General features: G+C 43.4%; 1 non-coding gene across 1 annotated transcript; it reads left to right on the forward strand.

Annotated features, from left to right (window-relative positions):
• The first annotated feature begins 24,312 nt into the window (after positions 1-24,312).
• On the forward strand, positions 24,313-24,387 carry Trnas-cga (transfer RNA serine (anticodon CGA)). The gene has a single exon. It is a non-coding gene; the product is annotated as a tRNA-Ser (tRNA).
• The last annotated feature ends 461 nt before the right edge of the window (positions 24,388-24,848 follow it).

A 24,848-nucleotide genomic window follows, 5' to 3' on the forward strand; every position in this document is an offset into this window, starting at 1 on the left:
GCCCGGCATACTGCCCGCATTGAGGCTGATCCCTCACCTGTGGTAGAGTGGGAGGTCATCTCAATGTGTGGCAGGGGGCGAAAGACATTCCGGAGGGCTGAACGGAAGGCCTCTCCAGTTTGTCTGACGAACCGGTTTCAGGCTCTGTCTCGGGCTTATACTGATCTTCGGCCTGACATGGCTGCTTGTCCTGTTCCAGAGGTTGCCCCTCAGTCTGCAAGATCCGGGCGGTCGCAGAGGGTGGGCTTACTGGTAGTTGGGAGCTCCAACGTCAGGAGCGTAATGGGGCCCCTTAGGGATATGGCAGCAAGAGAGGGGAAGAAAACCAATGTGCACTCCGTGTGCATACCGGGGGAAGTCATTCCAGATGTGGAAAGGGTCCTTCCGGATGCCATGAAGGGTACAGGGTGCACCCATCTGCAGGTGGTCGCTCATGTCGGCACCAATGATGTGTGTCGCTACGGATCGGAGGAAATCCTCTCTGGCTTCCGGCGGCTATCTGATTTGGTGAAGACTGCCAGTCTCGCTAGCAGGATGAAAACAGAGCTCACCATCTGCAGCATCGTTGACAGGACTGACTGTGGACCTTTGGTACAGAGCCGAGTGGAGGGTCTGAATCAGAGGCTGAGACGGTTCTGCGACCATGTGGGCTGCAGATTCCTCGACTTGCGCCATAGGGTGGTGGGGTTTCGGGTTCCGCTGGGTAGCTGGGGTTGTGTGGCGTGGGCAGGGCGGTTTTTTGGGTTAGATGGCCTTGGGCAAGTACAGAAAGGGCAACAGCCTCAACGGGTGTGGGGCAAAGTCAGGACATGCGGGGACCAAGCAGCAATCGGTATTGTAATTGTAAACTGTCGAAGCTGCGTTGGTAAAGTACCGGAACTTCAAGCGCTGATAGAAAGCACCGAAGCTGAAATCGTTATAGGTACAGAAAGCTGTCTGAAGCCAGAGATAAATTCTGCCGAAAATTTTACAAAGGTACAGATGGTGTTTAGAAAGGATAGATTGCATGCAACCGGTGGTGGAGTGTTCGTCGCTGTTAGTAGTAGTTTATCCTGTAGTGAAGTAGAAGTGGATAGTTCCTGTGAATTATTATGGGTGGAGGTTACACTCAACAACCGAGCTAGGTTAATAATTGGCTCCTTTTACCGACCTCCCGACTCAGCACCATTAGTGGCAGAACAACTGAGAGAAAATTTGGAATACATTTCACATAAATTTTCTCAGCATGTTATAGTCTTAGGTGGAGATTTCAATTTACCAGATATAGACTGGGACACTCGGATGTTTAGGACGGGTGGTAGGGACAGAGCATCGAGTGACATTATACGAGTGCACTATCCGAAAATTACCTCGAGCAATTAAACAGAGAACCGACTCGTGGAGATAACATCTTGGACCTACTGATAACAAACAGACCCGAACTTTTCGACTCTGTATGTGCACAACAGGGAATCAGTGATCATAAGGCCTTTGCAGCATCCCTGAATATGGAAGTTAATAGGAATATAAAAAAAGGGAGGAAGGTTTATCTGTTTAGCAAGAGTAATAGAAGGGAGATTTCAGACTACCTAACAGATCAAAACGAAAATTTCTGTTCCGACACTGACATTGTTGAGTGTTTATGGAAAAAGTTCAAGGCAATCGTAAAATGAGTTTTAGGCAGGTACGTGCCGAGTAAAACTGTGAGCGACGGGAAAAACCCACCGTGGTAAAACAACAAAGTTAGGAATCTACTGCGAAAGCAAAGAGAGCTTCACTCCAAGTTTAAACGCAGCCAAAACTTCTCAGACAAACAGAAGCTAAACGATGTCAAAGTTAGCGTAAGGAGGGCTATGCGTGAAGCGTTCAGTGAATTCGAAAGTAAAATTTTATGTACCGACTTGACAGAAAATCCTAGGAAGTTCTGGTCTTACGTTAAATCAGTAAGTGGCTCGAAACAGCATATCCAGACACTCCGGGATGATGATGGCATTGAAACAGAGGATGACACGCGTAAAGCTGAAATACTAAACACCTTTTTCCAATGCTGTTTCACAGAGGAAGACCGCACTGCAGTTCCTTCTCTAAATCCTCGCACAAATGAAAAAATGGCTGACATCGAAACAAGTGTCCAAGGAATAGAAAAGCAACTGGAATCACTCAACAGAGGAAAGCCCACTGGACCTGACGGGATACCAATTCGATTCTACACAGAGTACGCGGAAGAATTTGTCCGCCCTTCTAACAGCCGTGTACCGCAAGCCTCTAGAGGAAGGGAAGGTTCCAAATAATTGGAAAAGAGCACAGGTAGTCCCAGTCTTCAAGAAGGGTCGTCGAGCAGATGAACAAAACTATAGACCTATATCTCTGACGTCGATCTGTTGTAGAATTTTAGAACATGTTTTTTGCTCGAGTATCATGTCGTTTTTGGAAACCTAGAATCTACTAAGTAGGAATCAACATGGATTCCGGAAACAGCGATCGTGTGAGACCCAACTCGCTTTATTTGTTCATGAGACCCAGAAAATATTAGATACAGGCTCCCAGGTAGATGCTATTTTTCTTGACTTCCGGAAGGCGTTCTGTACAGTTCCGCACTATCGCCTGATAAACAAAGTAAGAGCCTACGGAATATCAGACCAGCTGTGTGGCTGGATTGAAGAGTTTTTAGCAAACAGAACACAGCATGTTGTTATCAATGGAGAGACGTCTACAGACGTTAAAGTAACCTCTGGCGTGCCACAGGGGAGTGTAATGGGACCATTGCTTTTCACAATATATATAAATGACCTAGTAGATACTGTCGGAAGTTCCATGCGGCTTTTCGCGGATGATGCTGTAGTATACAGAGAAGTTGCAGCATTAGAAAATTGTAGCGAAATGCAGGAAGATCTGCAGCGGATAGGCACTTGGTGCAGGGAGTGGTAACTGACCCTTAACATAGACAAATGTAATGTATTGCGAATACATAGAAAGAAGGATCCTTTATTGTATGATTATATGATAGCGGAACAAACACTGGTAGCAGTTACTTCTGTAAAATATCTGGGAGTATGCGTGTGGAACGATTTGAAGTGGAATGATCATATAAAATTGTTGGTAAGGCGGGTACCAGGTTGAGATTCATTGGGAGAGTCCTTAGAAAATGTAGTCCATCAACAAAGGAGGTGGCTTACAAAACACTCGTTCGACCTATACTTGAGTATTGCTCATCAGTGTTGGATCCGTACCAGATCGGGTTGACGGAGGTGATAGAGAAGATCGAAAGAAGAGCGGCGCCTTTCGTCACGGGGTTATTTGGTAACCGTGATAGCGTTACGGAGATGTTTAACAAACTCAAGTGGCAGACTCTGCAAGAGGGGTGCTCTGCATCGCGGTGTAGCTTGCTGTCCAGGTTTCGAGAGGGTGCGTTTCTGGATGAGGTATCGAATATATTGCTTCCCCCTACTTATACCTCTTGAGGAGATCATGAATGTAAAATTAGAGAGATTAGAGCGCGCACGGAGGCTTTCAGACAGTCGTTGTTCCCGCGAACCATACGCGACTGGAACAGGAAAGAGAGGTAATGACAGTGGTACGTAAAGTGCCCTCCGCCACACACCGTCGGGTGGGTTGCGGAGTATAAATGTAGATATAGATGTAGATGAAACAACCTAAGAAGTCTGCTCAGTTTCTCTCCCAAATCGTTATGTAGCTAAGGAACAGCAAAGGGCCTGTAACACTACCTTGGGGAACGCCAGAAATCACTTCTGTTTTACTATGTTGTATGGAAATGAATCACGGACTCTTAGCGACAAACTTAGCATCAAAACTGGGGACCGTATTCTGGAGAAGTGAGGGAATTTTGCCAATATGGAAACAAAATCAAGCTGAGAATAAAGTTCCGGACAATGTGCGCTTGGAACACAGTATTGTGTGGAAATGAATCACAGACATTGAGCAAATCGGAATAGAAAAGAATCTAAGCATTTGAGATATGATGTGGAAAATTAAGTGGGCTGATAAATAAAAAAAAAGTCAAACAAAAAACGTGGTGGTTTTCCACAGAATTGCGAGGAAACTTAATGTGTGGGAAGTACTACATTCGAGAAGGAATATGATAATAGCACACGATAATCATTTTGATTGCTAATACATGGAAATGTGGTTCTGTCTTGAGCAAACACATTTTTTCTTGTTTTACTACCCATACATATTTCGGAGAAGTGCCTGTGGTTGTGTGTTGCTGTTGACCTGTTTGCTGTTGTGCTATGGGTGCATTATTCTTCTTGCTTTCTGCTTAAGCAATTTTTTGAACGTTCTACACATTTTTTCTTGTGCTTCTTGAGTGTAGAATGAGTTGCGTTTGTAATTTGTCGTAAATTTATTCCTACACCAAATTTAAGCAGGGCACTCATTGCTTTATCAATTGTAAATGCCACAGTAGATTGCACTACGCCTATGTCCTTTCTTCGACGTATTTGCTTCGATTTATCAGCTAAAATTCGGTAAACTGCCTGACGTTTTGCCAAACCTTGATATGCAACACATACTAAACCATGTTAAAAAATGGTTCAAATCGCTCTGAGCACTATGGGAAATAACTTCTGAGGTCATAAGTCCCCTAGAACTTAGAACTACTTAAACCTAACTAACCTAAGGACATCACACACGTCCATGCCCGCGGCAGGATTCGAACCTGCGACCGTAGCGGTCGCGCGGTTCCAGACTGTAGCGCCTAGAACCACTCTGCCATCGGGCCGCCAAACCATGTTCATTGCAGACCTCATCTAGTAGAATAACCCTCCATCGCCATTAGCTACAAGTATTTTCAGCTTTGTTCCCAGTCGACACTAGCCAAATTCAGGGATATGATTGAAATGGTAACTTATCGAGAATACTGCTGCATGCTGTGAAGCGTTTCCTAGTAGTCATGTTACGCTACTGTTCCCTGAGAGGTTGGTGCATCCTATTATGTACCAGCGTTTACCCATCTGTTCCATGATCAAAGGAAGGCCAACCATATAACTGAAGTCTTGTTTCCTCGACATCCTGTGACACACTATACGAGTAACATGTCCAGTTTCAGAGCTTTTCTGTAAGACTTCTGTGTAAAAACTCCGAACAATTTCTTCACCTTCACTGTACTTAAAGATGTAAGTTTTCGTGTTTGTCCGTTGCACTTTCTGAAGTGTAAGTCGACTAGTCCGGCAGGTAAGATTTCTCAAACACTGATTGGTATTTTTAAACATTTACCAAATTATCTATATTGACATTTTACTTGTGTGGATATAGTACCAGTTCAATAGAATTGTACACTGTATTTAGCTCATTGTCACGAACGTCAGTAAGAATCATTCTAATCGCATGATGTTTAGCTCTCCAGTAAGTCAGAGAATATCTAACCAATCGTATGATTTTCGAAGATTAAAACGCATCTACACACATTTTTTTATCGTTCTATTCAAACGTTCCACAATACCCACCTCCATGTGAGCGAATATCAAGTAATGGTCTGCTCTGTATCATTCCATTACTGACTTCAAAAACCTTGTTGTACGATTAATCTCCTGGGTCAATTCGAAGGTTGTCAGAAGGGCGACTAGTTCCTGTCAGCAGCAACTGTTGAAACACCTACACAATTCACTTCCCAGGCTTAGCTTTCCAGATAGGGCCATACGAATTTAGAATAAGTATCTATAACCATTAAAATATATTTGAAATCATTATTCGCTCTTGAATAATGTTTCATATGTATGACACCAGCCTACCACTAATCATCCAAACCTTGTATTATGACACGTCTGGATGGGATTGTTTTGCCCCTTGGCTTCTGTAGTTCTTACTCCACCATCTCCATAATTGTTACTGTTCGATAATGTGCCATTCTCGAAGCTCCAAAGTCATTCTCATTGTTTCATTTCTCTGAGCTGTATTCTCTACGGAAACTGGTGCTGTGGGCAGTCATAGCTATTCCGTTGTTTCATTCGGGTCATCATAGTATATGTACTCTAGAGATATATCCAGTTTTTTATGCTGAATATCAATGGCTTTGCCTGCACTGTGTACGCCAGCTAATGCAGGTCTAATAATATCAATGTATTTACTACTGTTTGGGCTTTCTATCTGTCCATTTGGGGTGTTGTCTATGTGAGTTAGTCATATGTAGTATTTCAGCACACTCTTTCCTCTCTTCCAGAAAATACTTTCTGGGGTTAGAAGTTAATAAGAATATTCGTTCAACAAACGGGTGTTCGTTCAGGTTCATTATCAGCATTCTATGTTGTGTGGTTGGCTAAGCATATAGAACGCTTGCATACATTTGATTTCGGCTGACCCCGCATCTCGAATCTATTTCGCTAGCACTGTGACGGTCAATGAAATAGGTGCTAGTATCTTCTTCCTCTTCTTCCCGTGCCTGCATCCAACATATCCTTCTGCACCTTTACACATTTTGTTGACATGCTGCTGTGTACTCAACTGACTTAGAGATAGTACACATATAGTCTTATACAATGTTTCCTTTTTGTGTGTTTAAAGCTCTTTCAGTCTTGTCTACCTTTGCATTTACTATGTAGCTTAATCTCAGAATTATTTCATTGTTTTCTTCTCAAGCTTTTCTTTCGACGACACATTTGGTGTTTAGAAATGATTGTTATATGTCGTCCAGTATTTTTTTTTCAATTTCATAGAACTTTACAGTTCCCGTATTAATAGAATCTCCAAGTGTCTGCATTTCTGTAGTACGATGTTTGTAAGTCTAGCTGATATTTTCAACGTTTTCAATAGAAATCTTAAGACTTGTGTTTAATGCTTCGATTTTTCCAGTTGACGTATAAATGTAGGTTTGCGCTGTGGTTCTCTCTCTCTCAGAAGGAGTGCGTGACGTGTGTGAGGTTGTCTGTAGCCTACAATATACTCACACAGTTACGTATTGGTACCGATCTTTAAGCAGAAACTCTTGGAAGTTTTGTCTGTATGGCGTCATTCAGTTTTCTCATTTTATCAAGAAATAGGAAGCCAAACCGCTTCATATGGCAATACATTCATTGAATGTGGTGTCTGTCCCTAGTGCCCTGGCCAAATGTTTTAAATTCATATGGTCGTGCATGAAAGTGATGATAATGTTCGTATCATGCTTCACCAACAGTTTCAGAATCCAGGAATATGTCTGGCTCAAATAAGACGTCAGCTTTCATAAGATGACCAAAACAAAAATATTTGTGTATCTTGCCCTGGTTTTCCACTGCAGTATCATCAATGATTTCACTGTTAAGCTAGTCTTTTTCAGGTGACGGTGTATCACTACTTCCACTGAATGTCTGGTCTGGCTCTCTTAGACCTCCGAATACATACCCAGGGATGGTACGCGTTGCCGCCTTGGTTTCTTCAGAGGTCCAAAGTGGTTTTAACTTTGACGCAGTACAAGAGAACTTGTACTCCAGATTACGTTTTTCCAATTTTTTTTTCTTCGGTTTGAAGTACACACCACAGTTTCATCGTTGCTTGTATGTATGGATCACAGCAAAAACAATGTCCTCGGTTGTTTCACGTTTTTTCCTGATCGGGCTTTCAAAGTGCGCCTTCCAGAACAATTTACAAATAACGAAGAAGAGTGATGTGGCATTTTGGTGGCACTGGAGAGGATTCACAGACATCACCGTACAAAGTTTTTTTGTTTGTTCCAACGCGCTTAGTGCACTAAAAGTACTTCATCAAAAGTATCCAGTAGACCAGTTGATTCATCACATCCATGTCTCCTTACAGCGGCTCCAACACCATGGCAAGGAATTGATCTTTTGATGGGTACCTGGCCACATCGGAATACAGGGAAGTGGAATAGCCGACAAAGAAGCCAAAGAAGCATGTCGTGATGATGTTGTCCGTCATCGTCCCATCCCGTTGCACGCTGTCATCTCATTTTCTGACAGACACATCATGCGTCAGTGGGGGACTGAATGGTTGAAGGTGACAGAGAATAAACTGCGGTGGCTCAAATAGACCACACAGGCTGACTTCATGTCAACCTCACTGCTGGAAGGAGGTTTTGCTTACCAGGCTGCGCATCGGACATAGCCCTTTAACACAGAGCTTTCTCTTCCTGTGGGAGGATACACCAATTTGTGAGATTTGTGGTGTGCCACTTTCAGTTCAGCATATTTTCGCAATGTGTGTCTTATATGCTCGACGGAGATCTGCCCAACATCCTCGCCGATACTGATTCCAGTATTACAAGAGCAGTGAAATTTTGTGAACTGTCAGGCCTTATCCCTAAATTGGTGGGGAAGGGAGCCAGACTTCAATGAATTGTAAACTGCTCCGCATGTGGGGACAGCCTTCGTCCCCACCCATGAGACTGGCATGCTGAATTTTCTTCAGGACGCTGATAACCAGGATGTTGAGCGCCCGTCACCTAAATCGGTCCCGCCGCCGTCTTCTTCTTGTGTTGGTTTCCAGTATTGTTGCAGGACCAATCGATTACTACGAGCTCGTTGTGACTAGGGTGTTTCATCTACGCCAGCCGCTGTGACCGAGCGGTTCCAGGAGCTTCAGTCCGGAACCGCGCTGCTGCTACGGTCGCAGGTTCGAATCCTGCTTCGTTCATGGATGTGTGTGATGTCGGTAGGTTAGTTAGGTTTAAGTAGTTCTAAGTTGTAGGGGACTGATGACCTCAGATGTTAAGTCCCATAGTGCTCAGAGCCATTTGAACCATACATAACATTAGCAGCAGTGTGTGCAAGTACGAAACATAACAATATTTAAAAGGCCTTTGCTTCTTTCAGGTATAAAAGATGAATACGCTGGGCCCTAAAACGAATTCATTGCTATTACTTACGCAAAAATGAACAAAGTGATGATAGTTGATGCTAAACTTGATAAAGACACATGTAACGGGACTAGTATTTAAATTGTATGAGGGCAGTCAGCATATTTTGCAAGTTATGACTACTGATGCATGTGCTCGTACTTTGAAATGCCGTTACCTCACTCTTATAGGAGAATGGTGATTGCATGACACTGGCCTATTCAAAAAATATGCTTAGCCCAGACATCCTAAATATTCTGGAACAAATTATCACCAAACGCTTCAGATGGTGAACTATGGTTCTGCCAAGAAAAAAGAAGAATTTCTTATTGCATACTGCGTGCTCAAGTGGCTAAAATCTAAAAGTGTATGTAACCTGGTTTTACATACTTTCAGGATTTCCTACAGAAAGATATTGTACTCTAAATGCTATTGACTACACTAACATAAGAAAAGTCATGGGTAGCTATATGCCCATATACAGATGGCTGTGAGTATCGCCTATACGAGGTATAAAAGGGCATTGCATTGGCGGAGCTGTCATTCGTACTCAGGTGACTAATGTGAAAAGGTTTCCGATGTGATTATGGCCGCTCGACTGCAATTAAGACTTTGAACGCGGAATGGTAGCTGGAGCTAGACGCATTGGACCTTTTATTTCGGAAATCGTTAGGGAATTCAATATTACGAGAGCCACAGTGTCAAGAACGTGCAGAGAATATTACATTTCGGGCATCATCTCTTACAACTGACAACGCTTTCGCCAAGGGCCTTCACTTAACTACCAGGAGCAGTGGCGTTTGCGGAGACTTGTCAGTGCTTACAGACAAGCAAAACTGCGTGAAATAACCGTAGAATTCGATGTAGGACGTACGACGAATGAATCTGTTTGGACAGTGCGGCGATATTTGGCGTTAATGGGCTCCGGCAGCAAACGACCGACGTGAGTGCCTTTGCTAACAGCGCGACTGCCTGCAGTGAATCTCCTGGACTCGTGACCATATTGTTCTGCTCCTAGCCGACTGGAAAACCGTGGCCTAGGCAGATGAGTCCCGATTTGAGCTGGTAAGATCTGATGATAGGCTTTTAGGGTGTGGCGCAGATCCCACGAAGCAATAGACCCAAGTTGTCAACAAGGCACTGTGCAAGCTGGTGGTGACTCTATACTGGTGTGGGCTGTGTTTGTACGAAGTGGACTGGGTGCTCTGGATGTTCGGCTACTTTGAGGCCATTTGCAGCGATTCATGGACGTCAGAGGTCAGTTCATGCACAGAATCCTGCACCGCAACACTTTGCCTATTATGAACTGCTATAGAGGCACCATGGCTCAGTATTTCTGCAGTGGACTTCCAACGACTTGAGTCCATGCCACGTCGAACTGCAGCACTACGCTGGGCAAGAGGAGATCCGACAAGATATTCGGAGTTTTAATTATCTGCCTAGTAAAACGACCGAATCATCTTGGATTGCCAGAAAAAAAAGAAAAACTATCCAAGTATCAATATTAGCAGTAAGCCTTGTAACTTAGATGGAAACGTACAGTGCAGGTCGCTTTCTCCAGTTCAGCATGTGAGGTCATACGTATTGGGAAACTGATGAGTTCACGATTTAGTGATTGCGAATTGGAGGTAAAGGACGACGTAGTCACGTGCTAGCTATAAGGAAACAGGCTCAAATGCTAAATATAGAGGCTCTTAAGTGCCAGACAGAGAGAAGTTCCAGACAGACAACAGTTCCAGCCCGCAGCCTCAGATTACCAACCGCCAACAGCAATGTGAGTTGAGCGTTATCTTCAGTTAAGCTTGTACACTAACAAGGGAACCTCCCCATCGCACCCCCCTCAGATTTAGTTATAAGTTGGCACAGTGGATAGGCCTTGATAAACTGTACACAGATCAATTGAGAAAACAGGAAGAAGTTGTGTGGAACTGTGAAAAAATAAGCAAAATATACAAACTGAGTAGTCCATGGGCCACATAAGCAACATAATGGACAAACTGAGTATAGGAGCGCCGTGGTCCCGTGGTAGCGTGAGCAGCTGCTGAACGAGAGGTCCTTGGTTTAAGTCTTCCCTCGACTGAAAATTTTACTTTCTTTATTTTTGCATAGTTATTATCTGTCCGTTCGTTCATTGACATCTCTGTTCACTGTAATAAGTTTAGTGTCTGTGTTTTGCGACCGCATCGCAAAACCGTGCGATTAGTAGACGAAAGGACGTGCTTCTCCAATGGGAACAGAAAACATTTGATCGCAAGGTCATAGGTCAACCGATTCCTCCACAGGAAAACACATCTGATATATTCTATACGACACTGGTGACGGCATGTGCGTCACATGACAGGAATATGTTGTCGACCCACCTAACTTGTACACTTGGCGAATGGGTAAAAAGATTCTTCTACCTTGCCCGATTTAGGTTTTCTTGTGGATGTGATAATCACTCCCAAAAAAGTGATGAAAACATAATTGTCACATAAACTGAAAATAAAAAATTAAACTTTTCACTCGATGGAAGATTTGAACCAAGGACCTTTCGTTCCGCAGCTGCTCACGTTACCACGAGCCCACGGCGCTCCTGCGTTCCCATTGTCCTTAATGTAGCTAATCTTCCCTTGAACTACTCAGTTTGTATAGTTTGCTTATTTTTTAAGAGTTCTACACAACTTCTTCCTGTTTTCTCAATTGATCTGTGTTCAGTTTTTCAAGGCCTATCCACTGTGCCAACATATAACTAAATCTGAGGGGGGTGCGATGGGGAGGTTCCCTTGTAAGAAGGACTCGCAAACCTTGTATCTATGTAACACTCGACTATGGTTATTGGTTTCTTTAGTACATTTGTCTACCTGTATCTGTTTCTCACTTCCGTGGTCACTTGCAACTGAACCTAAGGTTTCGATTAGAGCAATAGAATCTGGCATTTCCATGGTTCGTGGTCTATAGTACCATACGTTACTGTGTATACCCGAATGCTAGTAAAGTTATTGGCAGGTGTGGCCACAGAAAATCTAGTAAGCCTCGAATATGTTTTACTGTCACTGAATTTAAATGCCAGTGACTGTGTTCCTCTGCATGTTCATTGTAAACACGTGAGGAAGCGTTAAAAGCAGATCAGTAAGCCAACTCAATCTCATTTCCTTATCACCACCATCTCTACCTCATTAGCCTGACAGCAGAGTCATTCTGTACTGTCTCCAACCATGGAGACCTGAAAACTCCAGCCCGACTCCATCGCCGTCTTCCTATAGCACGTAAGCGGCCACATGCCGAAGATGGATGACGTGAAACCCTCCGTGACCTCTCATCTGAGCGTGAGCTTCTAAATATGTCGTGATCCTCGTCGGGTTACGATATTGGGATCGCATGTCCAGGCATACTGACGGAAATGAGAAATTATACATTTTGAACACCTTGACTGAAACCGGCCACACTGGTACTATAGTGCGATAGGTAGATCAAAATTTCATTCTTACGCGAGTTTACTTCAGTAGTTTCAGTACAGAAGAAAGCCATTCCTGTAGCTGGAGAGTGATGTAAGTACCATGATCGTTACTGGGCGTTTCTAACGTTCCTAGAAGTTTTAAGGTGGAGGTCGCAACAAAATATGTCCAGAAGAAGTTCCTATGTATCTTTTCTGAGAAGGACCGAATCAATGGCATGAGTGACATTGGGAGTATCACACCGATAGATCACATAGGAAGTTAGCTGCAGAGCAAACCCCTGCAGAAAAAGTGTTGACGAGATGGATTCAGGACGGTGGTGCAGCAGGGCAAGTAGGCAAAGGCTGTTCGACTAACTGTGATGTACAGACGATTAATACCAGGCAGGATGTTACCATGAACCGTTGGAAACAAATAACCGAAAACTGGGCCTGAGATCTTGAATTGCTATGCACCGTTTACCATTCACACCATATCACGGGTAACAGACATTTTTATGTTTTAGCGTCAGAGTCAACATGGACAACGAATGGACTTCCGCCCTGTGCAGGTCCCTGCGCGACCTGATCGAAGGTCGTAGGAAGCAGCCATTCTCGAGACACACACCTCTGTAAATTCTGGAAACACCGTGTGGGGAGCTGTTGGATATGACAACATCGATTTGGCAATATTAATAAGACTGAGAAATCCACTCTGGTTGTAAAATCTTATCAATATGATAATTAGTTGTTGCTGTTTTTCGAGTAAGACAGCCGGCCGTGGTGGCCGAGCGGTTCTAGGCGCTTCAGTCCGGAACCGCGCGACCGCTACAGTCGCAGGTTCGAATCCTGCCTCGGGCATGGATGTGTGTGATCTCCTTAGGTTACTTAGGTTTAAGTAGTTCTAAGTTCTAGGGCACTGATGACCTCAGATGTTAAGTCCCATGTTTAATCATTCCATTTTCAGAGGACGTCAAAATGAAAAGTATGGTGTTTGTAAGTTCGATTTTTCTGACTACGATGTAGCATCAATTATGGACCTGTATTCATCTTTGTGTTTTGTTTTATTTCATTTGATGTATTAGTGCTGTGTGGCAATTTTTTTTTTTCTGATCGATGGTTGTGATGACATCTGGAATGTGGTTTGGCTCAAAGTGTAACTAACATATCTTCACGTCATTATATAAGTATACGAAGTCTTCCTACAAAATGTCCTGTCCTCTACTATTTACTAGCATTTTCTGCTCTTACAATGAAACGTATTCACTCATCAGCCAGAACATTATGACCGCCCACTGTAAGACGTGTATATTTCTATTGTCAATTGTCAAACCACAATTTTTGAAAGATGTTTATATTTTATTAATAGGATTAGGTAGGAATAATTAATATTTGTCATTTTGGAAATATTTGTGGTAGCAGGGAATGTCTGCACCAGAAAGCATTGTTGGCGGGAGAGACCGCACCTTAGCGTTCGTAGAAAGTAAGTAGTAAGCGAGATGTGAAGCGAGTCGGTAGCAGGTCTGAAGCGAGAGGTTGAGAGGAGCGGTGTGCCTGCCAGCCACTAGCTATGATTTGCAAGAGATTATAAACGGATGTACAGAGACATCAGCTAACTACTATCATAAGAGGAACTAATATTATTGAATTAATACTGAAGGTATGTTTGCGCATTGCTAGTTGTAAGATTATTGTAAAAAGCAAGTCCCACTTGAACGTATGTAAAATCATTTCATTGAGAATATAATTAATTTTTGCCAGAATAGTGCATTAAAGATTATATCCCAAAAACCATCAACGTAAAACTTCGCAAAATTTTATTGTTGTCAAGAAAAATTTTAACTATGAACTACGTAACGTCAGTCAAATTAATTAAAAAATAACGTCAGCTTTGGTAATAAACACATCCACTTATGACAGCCCACCTGCAGCTAACAGAGTATAGTAAAACAGAGTAAGTATATTCATGTCGCAATTCGATGTAGCAGTCAGATGGCAATCCAGTAACAGTAAAAAAGGTAAGGAACAGTTGTGGGTTATTGCAGGTAACGACTGAGGGCCACGACGGCGACACATTCTATGTTTCGTCGAAATAATCAGAAAATAACTTTTAATAAGCAGCATTTAAATTTGTATGCGAAGATTGATAAAGAGAATTAATTTCAAAGGGAAGAATTCATTTGTTATTACTAAGCAAGAGGTAGAAATCCTAAGGGAAGGTTTAACAGATTATTGTAAAAGGGAAGGTTGCGTAACAAAACAGATATAGAGGAGACGGGAAGGTTTCACCGCCTAATAGCAGGTGTGTCCACCTTTGGCACGGATAACAGTGGACACGCGTCGTAGCGTGGAAGCGGTGAGGCCTTTATAGGTCTTTCGAGGGAGCTGGCACCACATCTGCACAGACAGGTTAGATAATTCCGGGGAGGAGGGCGATGACATCTGACCCCAGGTTCAATGACGTCCCAGGAGTGTTCTATTGGGTTCAGATCTGGAGAGTTGGGGCCCCGAACATCAGTTGAAACTCACCACTGTCATATTTGAACCACTCCATCACGCCCGTGGCCTTGTGACATGGCGCATTGTCTTGTTGAAAAATGGAACATGATAGCCATGAAGCGGTGTATGTGTTACGTAACCAGTGTACGATACTCCTTGGCCGCCATTGTGCTTTGCACGAGCTCCACTGGACCCATGGGTGCCCACATGAATGTTCCCCAGAGCATAATGGAGCCGCCGCCAGCTTGTCTCCGCCCCACAGTACAGATTCAAGGAGTTGTTCACCTGGAAGACGACGGATTCGCTATCTCCCAACGCCATGATGAAAAAGGTATTGGGATTCATCAGACCATGCAACGCTCTGCCACTGCGCCAACGTCCAGTGCCGATGACCACGTGTCCACTTTAGTCGTAGTTACCGATGTTGTGGTGTTAACATTGGTACATGAATGGGTCGTCGGCTGGAGGACCATCGTTAGGAGTATTCTGTGCAGTATATGTTCAGACACACTAGCACTCTGCCCAGGATTAAAGTCTGGAGTCAGTTCCGCCACAGATCGCTGCATGTCCTGTTTTGCGTCCCCTCAGTCTGCGACGTCCGACCTGTGTAATGACAATGAGGGGCTGCCCTCAAGCAAACGACGTCTGATCGTGGTTTCGCCGCATGTTGAAGACACTCACCACAGAACTTCTCGAACACCCGACAAGTCGTGCAGCTACTGAAATGCTCGCGTCGAGCCTCTGGGCCATCACAAACTGCCCATAGTCAAACTCAGATAGATCGCGCGCCTCCCCTATTCTACACACGGACAGCAGGCTCAGTGATACTACACTACTGGCCATTAAAATTACTGTACCACGAAGATGAGGTGCTACAGGCGAGAAATTTAACCGACAGGAGGAAGATGCTGTGATATGCAAATGATTAGCTTTTCAGAGCATTCACAAAGGGGTTGGCGCCGGTGGCGACACCTACAACGTGATGACATGAGGAAAGTTTCCAACCGATTTCTCATACACAAACAGCAGTTGACCGGCGTTGCCTGGTGAAACGTTTTTGTGATGCCTCGTGTAAGGGGGAGAAATGCGTACCATCACGTTTCCGACTTTGATAAAGGTCGGATTGTAGCCTATCGCGAGTGCGGTTTATCGTATCGCGACATCGCTGCTCGCAATGGTCGAGATCCAATTACTGTTAGCAGAATATGGAATCGGTAGGTTCAGGAGGGTAATACGGAACGCCGTGCTGGATCCCAACGGCCTCGTATCACTAGCAGTCGAGATGACAGGCATCTTATCCGCACAGCTGTAACGGATCGTGCAGCCACGTCTCGATCCCTGAGTCAACAGGTGGGACCGTTTGCAAGACAATAACCATCTGCACGAACAGTTCGACGACGTTTGCAGCAGTATGGCTCTGGCTCTCAGCACTATGGGACTTCTGAGGTCATTAGTCCCCTAGAACTTAGAACTACTTAAACCTAACTAACCTAAGGACATCACACACACCCATGCCCGAGGCAGGATTCGAACCTGCACCCAAATTGCGTGAAAATGTAATCACATGTCAGTTCTAGTATAATATATCTGTCTAATGAATACCCGTTTATCATCTGCATTTCTTCTTGGTGTAGCAATTTTAATGGTCAGTAGTGCACGTGCACCGTGCGCGCGTCTGACTAGCAGTTGTCCCTCGCCTGGCGACTCTATCGCCTGGACGAATTTACATCTATAGGAGCTCGGTGATCATAATATTCTGGCATATCAGTGTATGTTGAATGTTACAACTCTTCGTAAATAAAGAGATGTGGTGCTTCACACCTCTGTCCTTAAGGAACCTAAGTATGATAAATGTGGTATTACCGATCCAGTGTCGCTCCTGAGAGCCTAGTGCTAAAAGGACATACCTGGAAACGGAAGGCTTACGGCACCGAATCCCTGTCGCGCCACGGAATATTTCAGCCCGGCTTTAAAATATCCTTTATCTCCCACCGATGCCAAGATTCGCCAGGAAATTCCACATTAAACTGCAGTTCCCTTTCCACCACAGGATAACTGGGTAGCTTAGGGACACGCAAGTCTTTGAAGTGCCGCCCAATTGGAAGCCTCTCTTCAGGTCGTGGAGCCACACGAAATCATGATTATTGTTGCAGTTTGCAGTACTTTAAATTAAAAACAACGGCGGCAGCATTAAGAGTGCAATGGGAATTGCACTGTTAAACGCAGAAGAGAGAGCAGACATGAGGAAAGAGTATGCTGTCGGCCTCTGTTATGGGAAGGACTTCTGTGACGACGCAATAAATAAAATGGAAATTGATGTGGAAGACAAAGAGGATACAGCAGTAGAGTCAGAATTTAACAGAGTTTTGGAAGAGCTGCAATCAAATAAGGCAGAAGGTGTAGATAACATTCTCCAGAAGTTTCTAAAACCATTGAGGGTAAGCGGCAACACAACGACCGAGACTGTAGACATAACCATCAGACGTTCGAAGAAATACTACCGACACAACCATAAGACAGCAAGGGCAGATAAGTGCGAAAACTATCACACAGTCATCTTAACAGCTCATGTATCCATGATAGCAAGGAAGATATACAGAAGAATGGAAAAGAAAATTGATGATTCGTTGCATGGCGGTCAGTTTGTCTTTAGGAAAGGTAAAGGCATCAGAGAATAGAGTTGATGTTCAGCTAGGTGAAAGAAGCGATACACGTACACAGAATTAGTCGACTAAGAGACGCTTTCAACGTGGTAAAATGGTGCAAATGTTCCAAATTCTGAGAAAAAAGGAGTAATTTAGGGAAGAGGATATTAAATATGTACAAGAATGAAGAAAGAGGAATAAGACATGGGAGAATCGATACGTTTGAGATACGATGACATAAAATGATGTTAAAAATTAGGTGGGCTGATAAGATAATGAATGAAAAGGTACTTCACAGAACTGGAAAGAAAGGAACGTAAGGGAAACACTAGCAGGAAGAAGGGAGAGGATAACAGGACATGTGTTACAACATCACGGAATAACTTCCACGGCGCTAGGTGGAGCTGCAGAGAATAAAAATTGCAGTGGGAGACAGAGACCGAAATATATTCAACAAATAATTGGAGGTGCAATGTGCAAGTGCTACTCTGAGATGAAGAGGTTGCCACAATAGAGGACTCAGCGGCGGACCGCATCAGACCAGTCAGAAGACTGTTGACCGGAAAGAAATTCACGCCACACACCCTCCCTTTTGTAAAACGTATGTTACAAATCAATATAAACCATACCATCTGCAGTCATTGGATATGGTATTCATCAGTGTAACTTAATGGCCGCTTTGCACTCTGCTCTCGAAGTATATGACAAAAATGAGTTTGAGTATCATGACTGTATGTGTTACACGGTGATTTGACCGAAGAAGCAGGCTCTAAAGTGTAAACTTCCAACTTGGAAACGTCAAACAGCAGCTGCAAGTTTGCTAGTTGTGTATCTTGGGCGGTCGAGGAGCGCTTGTGGCTCCTGGACTGCGAAGGTTCAGCACAAAAGAACGTCGTTTACAAATAGCCCCAGGTAGAGCTACTGTGGAGCGGATTAGTGGGATTTCCTAACAACCCTTTTGTAACAGAGAACGGTATTCGACATGGGGAGGCCAGAAATGTGCCAGAAATAGCTTTCAGGTGACGGTTGTAGGGGCGAACGCGCCTTATATCAGACGTTAAGTGCTGTCCTTCACGTCCCATCCCGTGCAGCAGTCCAGCATTTATCAGCAGCTCCTGAGGCGGAAAGTGAAGATAATTAAGAGAGAGAGAGTGTGTAATTCGGAATTTCTTCAATGAATTAAAAAAAAGGAAGAGTAAGAAAAAAGAAAACCGTACAAGAAAAAGACTTACTCCTACTTTTGAAAAAGTCCATTTAAACTCTTTACACACAGTTGATTACCAAGATGCAGGGAACTTGGTTACGAAAAAGTCGCTTGTCTAGCAAATGGAATACAGCTGTGCAGTTCCCCAACTTAGTTTTACCTGGGGTCAAATGACAGGACCCGCTGCACAATTACCTTCTCTTTTACATTACTACGGCCGGTTTCGACATCAGGGCCATTTTATTAGTTTCTACCTGTGGTGATTCCGCAACTGTTTATTCAAGCAATGAAAAACCGCTGCAACGGTCGGAAAATTTAATATCTTCGAATATTTCAAAACATAAATCTTTTTAAAGCCAATGCATTAATGAATTATACAGTTTTGAGGTACCTGTACTTCTCACGATAACACCGGGAACGTAAAATTTGAAACCCGCCAGATTTGTAGTTCTATCATATGGACGTTGTTTCTCAATCGGGCCGGCCGCGGTGGCCGAGCGGTTCTAGGCTCTTCAGTCCGGAACCGCGCTGCTGCTACGGTCGCAGGTTCGAATCCTGCCTCGGGCATGGATCTGTGTGATGTCGTTAGGTTTAAGTAGTTCTAAGTTTAGGGGACTGATGACCTCAGCTGTTAAGTCCCATAGTGCTTAGAGCCAATTTGATTTCTCAATCGGATAACGTAAGTTTTACACTCCACCTGTACTTATACATTTGTAAACAGTGTTTTTCCGTCTTGCGATACAAGCCATGTGTATATTTCTGTCACATTTAAGGAAGTTTCCAGAACCACTTCAAAATGACCTAATATAAAGACGCCGGCCGAAGTGGCCGTGCGGTTAAAGGCGCTGCAGTCTGGAACCGCAAGACCGCTACGGTCGCAGGTTCGAATCCTGCCTCGGGCATGGATGTTTGTGATGTCCTTAGGTTAGTTAGGTTTAACTAGTTCTAAGTTCTAGGGGACTAATGACCTCAGCAGTTGAGTCCCATAGTGCTCAGAGCCATTTTTGAATATAAAGACCTAAGCAGGTAGTGGACTAAATAAAGATTTACAGAGCAACTGGAGCGAATTTTCAGTAATTCAGATTGTATGAGTTACTGTGAACAGTTCAATGATAGCGTTGTTCTCATCAGAATCGACAGCATACGAATACCAACAACAATAGTTCAGGTATACATGCCGACATCGCAAACAGAAGATGAAGAGATAGTTAAAGTGTATGACTATAGTGAACCGATAATTCAGTACGTAAACGCAGATGAAAATCTGATAGACATAAGGGATTGGAATGCGATTGTAGGGGATAGAGTGGAAGAAAGTGTAACAGAAGAAGATATGCTTTGTAGTAGGAATGAGAGAGGAAAAAGATAAATTGAATTCTGCAATAAATTTCAACTAGTAACAGCGAATACTACGTCAAAGAATCATAAGAGGAGGAGGTAAAATTTTGTAAAAGGCAGGGAGATACGAGAAGATTACAGTTAGATTACATCATGGTCAGGCAGTATGTCCGAAATCTGATGCTGGATTTTAAGGCCTTCTCAGGAGCACCATATAGACTCAGATCACAGTTCAGTAGTGATGAAGAGTAGGCTGAAGTTTAAGAGACTAGTCAGGAACAATCAAGGCACAAAGAGACCTAAGAAATAAAGATGTATGCTTGAAGTTATCTGAGGCTTCTAGATACTGCTGTAATGAGTTGCTCAGTAGGAAATTCAGTTGAAAGAGGAACTGACATCTCTAAGAAGAACAGTCACACAAGTTGGAAAGAAAAAACGTAGGTACAAGGAAGTTAACTGCGAAGAAATCGAGGTCAACAGAAGAAATACTAAGTTGATCGAAGAAAGGAGAAAATGCAAAAATATTCAGGGATATTCAGCAATGCAGGAGCACAAGTAACTTAGGAAAGAAATTCCAGGAAGTGCAGGAAAGCGAAGGACAAATGACTGCACGAAAAACATGAAGAAATCTAAAAAGAAATGGTTACCCGAAGGACTGACATCAGTATACACAAAAGTCAAAATAGCCGTCGGTAAAATTAAAATCGGGGGTTGTAACGTTAAGAGTGCAATGGGAACTCCACTGTTAAATGCAGAGGAGAGAGCGGATAGGTGGAAAGAGTTAATTTGAGACTTCTTTGAGTGCGAGAACTTTTCCAACGAGGTGACAGAAGAAGGAAGAGAAGTTGACAGAGAATAGGTAGAAGATCCATTAATAGAATCAGAATTTAAGAAAACTTTCGATTACTTAAAATCAAATAAAGCAGAAGGGACGGATAAAATTCCATCGGAATTTCTAAAATCATTGGGGAAAATGGCAACAGACAAAATACTCGCGTCGGTGTGTGGAATGTATGAGTCTGGCGACATACCATCAGACTTTAAAAAAAAAAAAAAAACGCATCATATACACAATTCTGAAGACTGCAAGAGCCGACAAGAGCGAGAATTATCGCACAATTAGCTTAACAACTAACACATCTCAGATGCTGACAAGAACAATATGCAAAGGAATGGAAAAGAGAATTGGGGATCTCTTAGAGGACGATCAGCTTGGGTTCAGGACAGGTAATGACACCAGAGAGGCAGTCCTCACGTTGCGGTTGATAATGTAAGGAAGACTAGAGAAAATCAATACACGTTCATAGAATTTGTTGGCCTGCAAAAAGCTTTCGACATTGTAAACTGGTGCAAGATGTTCGGAATTGTGAGAAAATAGGAGTGAGCTATAGGAAAAGATAGGTGATATAGAGTATGTACAAGAACCAAGGGGGAAGAAAGGAAATGGAAGTCCAAGAGCGAAGTACTCAGATTAAAATGGGTTTAAGACAAGGATGTAATCCTTCGCCTCTACTATTTAGTCTGAACATCGAAGAAGCAATGAAGGAAATAAAAGAAATTTTCAAGAGTGGGCTTACGATTCAAGGTGACAGTATATCAATAAGATTCGCTGATGATACTGCTATCCTGAGTGAAAGTGAAGAAGAATTACATGATTTGTTGAATGGAATGAACAGTCTAATGAGTACAGAATACGTATTTAGAGTAAATCGAAGAAACACGAAAATAATGAAGTAGCAGATATGAAAACAGTGAGAAACTGAACATCAGAATTGAGCATCACGAAATGGCGAAGTTACGGAATTCTGCTATCTAGGCAGAAAAAAAATCCGTGATGGACGGAGCAAGCAGACGTAAAAAGTAAACTAGAACTGCCGAAAAGGGCATTCTGGCCAAGTGAAGTCCACTAGTATCAAACATAGGTCTTAATTTGAGGAAGAACTTTCTGAGAATGTACGTTTGGAGTACAACATTCTATGGCAGTGAAACGTGGGCAGTGAGAAAACCGAAGCACAAGAGAGCCGAAGCATTTGAGATGTGGTGCTACAGAATATTGAAAGTTTGGTAGACTGATAAGGTAAAGAATGAGGTGGTTCTACGCAGACTCGACGAAGAAAGTAATATTTGGGAGAAGCTGACAAGAAGGAGGCACGGGATGGTAGGATATATGTTAAGATGTCAGCGAATAACTTTCGTATTCGAGAGGCACCTGTAAATGGCAAAAACTGTGGAGAAAGACATCCAACAAATAATTGAGGACATAGTTTGCAATTGCTACTCTGAGATAAAATGCTTGGCACAGCAGAGAAATACGTGACGGGTCGCATCAAACCAGTCTGATGACACAAATAGACATTATATAACCGTTTGCGTTCTCTCAGAATGTCTGATGTATATCTATTGGAGAAACGCTTTGGTGGCCGAAATCGGTCGCGGTTGAAAAAAATAAAACGAACAGTGCAGCTGGTGCTGCAATTTCGAGTCTCGTGAACGAAGTGTTACTTCATCATCGTCCACATCAGCCGTGATACAAAGCACAAGGGACAATTTAGCAATGATAGTGTGTGAAATCAAAAATAGGATACGTCGAAGTCTGAATCAAAAAAAGATTGACAAACTGATATTTGAAATGACTGCCTTTCAAGAATTCACGTTTAATTTCACAAATGAATTCTGTGTCTAACTACTAGCTAAGGACCGACATTTCTGTGCATTTTCGATATACCGGCTGGTTATAATGAAACTTTCCCTATCTAACACGTTATGACACGGAAACTTATATCGTACGAGTACTAAACATGGTAGCATTAGTGTCCAGAGTACGGGGTGCATGGTTCCCATGCCTCACAGCCCCACCGTCCAGTTCCAACAATGGCTACGAGGTGTCGTAATCAGTCATGGTGATTCATAGTCTCACACGCCTGACCAGTCGCAGTGCACTCGTTGATGTGTCAACATGAGCTTGGACAAATTGGTGAATCACTCTTATCAAAACAACAGTAATGCTGCAGCTGCACTTCGAGAATATCGCCATCTGAAAGGATTACGGAAGGGTCCTCTTTCTCCACCTGCCGTGCGAACCATGAAGATCGAATCAACCGGAGGACTGGGCGTCGCTCCGGGAAGTTGCCGACGACCGGTTGCACCAAAGGTGGTTGATTAAATCGCTGCCGGCCGCGGTGGTCTAGCGGTTCTGGCGCTGCAGTCCGGAACCGCGGGACTGCTACGGTCGCAGGTTCGAATCCTGCCTCGGGCATGGGTGTGTGTGATGTCCTTAGGTTAGTTAGGTTTAAGTAGTTCTAAGTTCTAGGGGACTTCTGACCTAAGATGTTGAGTCCCATCGTGCTCAGAGCCATTTGAACAATTTTTTTGATTAAATCGCTTTTGCTATGGCAGACAACACTGCGCGCAATTTCCGATCGTCTGGTAGTGCGCGTGCTGTATCACTACATTTGAACAACCCGTGGACCACGTACGGAAAGTGCTTCGAACCATTCTCAAACGGTATCCATACAAGATCCATATCGTACAGCTGCTTGCACTGCAGGACGCACAAAAATGTGTTTATTTCGCTCTTCACTTTCTCGCAAGGATTGAAGTTGATGAGGGCTGGCCCTGGACCATTCTATGGACAGACGAAGCTCATTTTTATCTGACAGGTGAGGTGAACACACAAAATTGCCCAGTATGGGGATCATTCACCTCCAGTTACTGGGCATGAAATTCCTCTGTATGGTGTGGCTTCAGGGCTATGTTCATCATTGGCCTATTCTTTTTTTGAACACGTTAACGCTCAGCTTTTAGAACTCTGGGTCTCAGGTGGTTGTTTGACATGTCATTTTTTTCAAATGATGTTTGGATACCTACACTTTCAGCTGTAAAAAAAATTGTTATGAACTATAACTTCTTTGAAAAATTATTAGAATTACAATTTAATAATTACAGCGTAGGATGAAAATGGTCTGAGTGAACTGCTATGCGTATTTGTGCTCATGAAATCATTGTAAAACTCACTTTACGTGAACATTCACTGTTTCAGTATTCTGGCTTAAGTTTTCCTTCGGTTCTATGACGTTCCTTTCACATATCGCTAACCGCCGTCTGCTTCACGTCTGCTGTGCAGCGAGCTACCTTAATTTGAGTATTAACTGTATTTTTCTTACTTGTCACTTCTTCTTCCGTGTGTTTTTGCTTTTAGAAAGCTTTAATTGTCGAGTGCTATTAATAGTGTTCTGCCAGGAAGTTTCATATCAACGCACACTCCGCTGCAGAGTGAAAATCTCATTCTGGAAACATCCCCCAGGCTGTGGCTAAGCCGTGTCTCCGCAATATCCATTCTTTCAGGAGTGCTAGTTCTGCAAGGTTCGCAGGAGAGCTACTGTAAAGTTTGGAAGGTAGGAGACGAGATACTGGCAGAAGTAAAGCTGTGAGGATCGGGCGTGAGTCGTGCTTCGGTAGCTCAGTTGGTAGAGCAGTTGCCCGCGAAAGGCAAAGGTCCCGAGTTCGAGTCTCGGTCGGGCACACAGGTTTAATCTGCCAGGAAGTTTCATATCAGCGCACACTCCGCTGCAGAGTGAAAATCTCATTCAGTGTTCCATAGATTTCGTGTTTGTTTTGAATACAGTCAGAGAGAGTCCCTTTAGTCAACCATAGTGCCATTAGTGCTAGTGTTTGTTTTCAGTACAGTCCAGAGACAGGTAGTGCTATATTCATTGCTTTCTACAAGAAGGAGCTAGCAATCACAGTTTAGTCAATAATCAGCCGCCTTTAGTGAATTAGCAGTCTAGTTAAAAGTTGATTAACTCTCTTCAGTAAATAGATTCCTTAGGATGGATAGGATGTGTGACTGCTGTGTACGGACGCAGGAGGAGCTGGCCACTGTCCGCGAACAGCTGAACGTGTTGATGGCCGCGGTCAGCCGTCTTCAGGCTGCTGCCTCGGAGTGTAGCGGCAGTGGGGAGTCTGGTGCGTCGCAAGGTACAC

This window comes from Schistocerca nitens, chromosome 2 (assembly GCF_023898315.1).
Source record: "Schistocerca nitens isolate TAMUIC-IGC-003100 chromosome 2, iqSchNite1.1, whole genome shotgun sequence".
NCBI classification, from domain to species: domain Eukaryota; kingdom Metazoa; phylum Arthropoda; class Insecta; order Orthoptera; family Acrididae; genus Schistocerca; species Schistocerca nitens.